This window comes from Macaca thibetana, chromosome 5 (genome assembly GCF_024542745.1).
Source record: "Macaca thibetana thibetana isolate TM-01 chromosome 5, ASM2454274v1, whole genome shotgun sequence".
Classification (NCBI taxonomy): domain Eukaryota; kingdom Metazoa; phylum Chordata; class Mammalia; order Primates; family Cercopithecidae; genus Macaca; species Macaca thibetana.
The window spans coordinates 100,655,510-100,661,042 of record NC_065582.1 but is presented as its reverse complement, the minus strand read 5'-3'; positions in this window follow the sequence as shown (position 1 = coordinate 100,661,042).

The following is a 5,533-nucleotide window of genomic DNA, read 5'->3' as shown; positions in this document are numbered from 1 at the left end:
AAAGAGGGGGCGCGCTTTGCGGTGGGTGGGTGGAGCCGCGAGTCTTGGTACCTCGCCAGCGGGCGGAGCGCCGAGGGGGTTTCACTTCGGGCAAAGGGACTGTGGTTGTGACAGCCAGGAAACCGAGAACGGAATGCCAACACTGCCTGGGCTTAGAGCTTGAAAGATATCTGATTTCACTGTCACGTCTTTGAAAAGTAGTGCACAGTGCAGTGTTCTTCGTGGCTGAACAGGTATCTTGTGATCTTTCGGGAATGTCTATTCATTCATTCAACAAGTATTTTTGTGTTTATTGAAGGACGTCTTGTATGCCAGGCATTTGCTAGGCACTGGGGATACGCCCCTAACACAGATAGACATGATAGCTACCCTCATAGAATTTTCAGTCTAACAAAGAAGAGGGAGAAAACCAACAAGTAAACAAGCTCATTGAATAGTAACTAATCATGTCAAGGAAAGAAATAGACATGGTGTGGACACTGGGGGATGACTTCAGATACGGTTGTTATATGAGAACCTTATAAGATGGCATTTAAACAATCAGTCATTCAGCCTTGGAACCAATAAAATGATGAATTGTTCTGGGCAGAGGGGACAACAGACAAAGGTCTCTAGGTGGGACAGCCCGGCGTTTTGGAAGAACAGAAAGAAAGCCAAAGTGTCCTCAGCATATGGAGGGAGGGGAAGAGCAGCATGATGTGAGGGAGATGAGGCAGAAGGGGGCTTGGAGTTGGCATTACATTTTAAATTTAATGGGCTTCTATTGAGGCATTCGAAAAAAAGAATTGAAAGAATCTGGGTTTAGACTTTACATCACTTTGGTTAGTGTGCAAAGAACAGTTAAAATAAGCTATTGGGAAACTGATTAGGAGATTATGACAGATGAAATGTAAGGTGGAAGATGACTTGGATTAAACTATGACAATGTCACTGAAGGGAGAGAAAAGCAGAAAATTAGAGATTTTAAAGATAAAGAATTAACTTGATTTGGCATTTTAGTTATTCTAGGCCAGGGACAACTGTTCTGAATCCAGTGCATTTAATAACCCAGTTAGAGAGTGACTTTCACGTTGATGGCTCACAGATTATAGCAATAACCTTGAGTAATATTATGTTGAGCTGACGTCTTTTCATAGACTTCCTGGATTTTTTTCTTTTTTCTTTTTTCTTTTTTTCTTTTTCTTGAGACAGGGTTTTACTCCTGCCCAGGCTGGAGTGAAGTGACACTGTCTCAGCTCACTGAAACCTCTGCTTCCCAGGCTCAAGTGATCCTCCTCTTCAGCCTCCCAAGTAGCTGGGACTACAGGCACGCTCAACCATACACAGCTATGTTTATATATTTTGTAGAGACGGGGCTTCCCCCATGTTGCCCAGGCTGGTCTTGAACTCCTGAACTCAAGCAGTCCGCCCACGTCAGCCTCCCAAAGTGCTGGGATTACAGGCATGAGCCGCTGTACCTGGCCTGGAATTTAAAAATATAAAAATTTTATTGAAATATATGTCTTAAAAAGTGCACATATCCTAAGTGTAGACAGCTCCATGAATTTTCACAGTCTGCAGACACCTTTATATCCAGCACCCAGATCAAGGAACAAAACATTATTAATACCTGAGAACCCCGTCAACCTGCCTTCCAACCTGCCTTCTTCCAAGGGAGTTTCCATGCTGGCTTTCAACAGCATAGGTAGTTTTGCCTATCTTTATATTGTTGTATATAAAGACATAAAGTATGTGTTCTTTTGGTTTTGGCTACTTGGACTCAACATTACACTTGTAAGATTCTTCCATATTGTTGTATGCAGTTGTAGATCATTTTGTTTTCCATTCTGTGGATATACTGTAATTTATGAATTCATTCTTCTGATGGACATTAGGGCAGTTTGCCATTTAGAGCCATTATAGATAGTGCTACTGTGAGCAGTCTAGTATACATCTCTTGGTGATGGCCTTTTCATTTGATGGAGTATTTTGGTAGCTGAGTTAGAATAGTTTTTAAAAATCTATTCATCAATAATGTAGTATCATGTGTTGCAGTATCTCAATCATTTGGATTAAAATTTGGTGCAGATAATGAAGGACTTTGCTTTCACAAATGTGAAAAATTTTGGCAACAAGAAAGAAGAAAGATGTGGGAAATTTTAAGCTTGGAAGTGTAAAATATTTTGAATTGTCCTGGAGTTTTGACCTTTTTTATAACCACTTGCATGCCCAGCATCTGAGAACATCATGACTTTGCAAAATCCTTGTACCATAACAGACTGGAATCCACAGTCACATGATAAGCAAAGCCACTTAGGCTGTTCTGAAGAATATCTTTGATACTAAAACAGTCCTTGAAATTACCTTTGAAAATCACACCATTTCACACTCTACCACAGCTCATTAAAATTAAAGCCAGCAGTTTACTTCTTATGAATTATGTGCTTCTGGGTTTGAATCTCTGAAGCATAGTTAAATACACTACAAAAAGAATTCATGGCCAGCACAGTGGCTTATGTCTGTAATCCCAGCATTTTGGGAGGCCAAGGTTGCCGATCACTTGAGCTGGGAGTTCGAGGCTAGCCTGGGCAACATGTCAAAACCTTGGTCTCTACAAAAAAATACAAAAATGAGCCAGGCACGGTGGCGCATACCTATGATCCCAGCTACTCGGGAGAGTGAGGTGGGAGGATCACCTGAGTCCAGGAGGTCCAGGCTGCAGTGAACCGTGATCTCACTACTGTACTCTAGCCTAGGTGGCAGAATGAGACCCTTTCTCAAAAAAAAAAAAAAAAAGGCTGGGCGTGGTGACTCACGCCTGTAATCCCAGCACTTTGGGAGGCCGAGGCGGTGGATCACAAGGTTAGGAAATCGAGACCATCCAGGCTAAGACGGTGAAACTCTGTCTTACTAAAAATACAAAAAATTAGCCGGGCGAGGTGGCGGGCACCTGTAGTCCCAGCTACTCAGGAGGCTGAGGCAGGAGAATGGCGTGAACCCGGGAGGCGGAGCTTGCAGTGAGCCGAGATCGCATTGCCCTACTCCAGCCTGGGCAACAGAGCAAGACTCCGTCTCAAAAAAAAAAAAAAAAAAAAAAAAAAAAACCACAATTATTTGTACATCAAACCCTCATAACACGCAGTTTATCTGTATAAGAAACCTGTTCATGTACCCCAGAACCTAAAATAAAAGCTTTTAAAAATGTGAATAATGTGTAAAGGAAATCATTATTTGGTTTGACAAAAAATAAAAAAATGAAAAAGAATTCACCACAGAGGTTGACGTGGCATGACAGATCACTGCACAGTGTACAAAATAATCAAGGGGATACAGCACTCCATACATTCAGTAAGTTGAGCTACTTCTTTATTCAGTTTATATTTTATTTTATTTACTTATTTTTTTCTAGAGCCAGGGTCTCCCTATGTTTCCCAGGCTGGAGTGAAGGGACTATTCACAAGTGTGATAATAGTGCACTATAGCCTTGAACTCCTGGGCTCAAGTGATTCTCCCGCCTCACTGGAGTAGCTAGGACAACAGGCATGCACCACTGTACCCAGCTCAGTTTATGTTTTAAAGAATTGAACCATCTGCTGAAAACCACTGGCTATCAGAAAATTATACCCAAAACAATTCATAGGGCTTTGAATGGGTGGGTGGTATGTATAACTGCAGAATTATTAATACTCATTAATGAATCATTTGTTGTTAAAATTAGATATGGACATTTTTGTATACTCAGAATCAGCAATTTTCTAGAAAAGTATCTGTATGCTACTTTTGGCCTTATGCCTAAAACATGGACCTGGGATACTAGGATGTATTTTTTCCATAGTTCAGGTTGCTCTGTCCTGAATTGCTAGCCCAGATGTCCCTTCTCTGTGTTACCAGGATAATTGCCAAAACACTGACCTAGAGAAATTTTAGGCCTGTCACAGCGGCTCATCCCTGTAATCCCACCACTTTCGGAGGCCAAGGCAGGAAGATAGCTTGAGGCTAGGAATTCAAGACCAGCCTGGGCAACACTGTGAGACCCCTGTTCTACAAAAAAAGAAAAAAAAAAAAAAAAAACTAGCCAGACATCGTGCTGCATGCCTGTAGTCCCAACGACTTGAGACGCTGAGGTGGGAGGATGACTGGATCCCAGGAGTTCGGGGTTGCAGTGCGCTATGACCATGCCACTGCACTCCAACCTGGGCAACAAAGCGAGACCTTGTCTCTTTAAAAAAAAGAGAGAGACTGAATTTGAAATATTGTCCTTGGATGCAATTAAACTTGCAGCAATGATTTTATTTTAAAATATGATTGTTGCTTCCCCCACCCTGTGTAATTTACCTCTACAGATTTGGAGTAAATAAGCTTCAGGCTGGGCGCAGTGGCTCACATCTGTAATCCCAGCACTTTGGGAGGCCAAGGCAGGTGGATCATGTGAGGTCAGGAGTTCGAGACCAGCCTGGCCAACATGGCGAAATGCCGTCTCCACTGAAAATACAAAAATTAGCTGGGTGTGGTGGCACGCACCTGTGATCCCTGCTACTCTGGAGGATGAGGCAGGAGAACCACTTGAACCTGGGAGGCAGAGGTTGCAGTAAGCCAAGATCGTGCCACTGCACTCCAGTCTGAGCAAAAGAGCAAGACTCCGTCTCAAAAAAAAAGCTTCGACCAGTACTAATGCTACAGAGATTTGAAATGTCTTTCCATTTCCACCTCTGATTATTTGACTATTATTCATTCTATTTGATCTTATTCAAGTCTTTAATTGCATGTTTCCCATCAGAGCTGTTGTGAGAACAATCATATTTTGTAAATGTATTTTGTAAGAAAGGTTATACAAAATTGTGTTTTATTTAAATCGCAAATGCTCAAAATCAAGGAAACGAAGTATGACAGTCATTATTAGCATTGTTTGCTAAATACTTACTGCTTTCATCACCCAAGCCAGTAGTGCCAGGGGAGGGCTCGCACCTGTGACTTGTCCTGGTCAATGAATTGTGAGTGGAAGTGATGGGGTAATTTTTGAGTGTGAGCATTTCATGTCCCTGTGCAAGACCCTCCAAGGTTCACTTGCCTCTGCCATTGCAACCAACAATGTTGCAGAGAATGGCTGCTCCCTGAATGACTCCAAGGAAGAGAATTCCACTGCCAGCCTATGATACCCATGGAACCTGAGTAAGAAACAAACCTTTGATGTAGTTTGTTACTGGATATTAACCTAACTTCACCTATCCTATCTCAACTGATACAAATATCAACCCTAACTTAAAATTAACTTAAAATTGTTTACTTGAATTGTTCTTGGGGTAATTTTAGCCTAAGGGAAATTTTCATACATTTATTCTATAATTATTCATGAAGATCACACTATCAGGAACTATGTTAGGCTGTGGATTCATGGCAATAAATGAACAACATAAACATGGTCTCTGCTTTCATGAGAATTGGAAGGAAAATTCTAAGGTAGGCAACTACCTATGATGAATGCTACAAGTGACAAAGTATAGTGTTATTCGGTGCGGCTGAATATTATATAAAGCTACCAAGAAACCATGGAGAA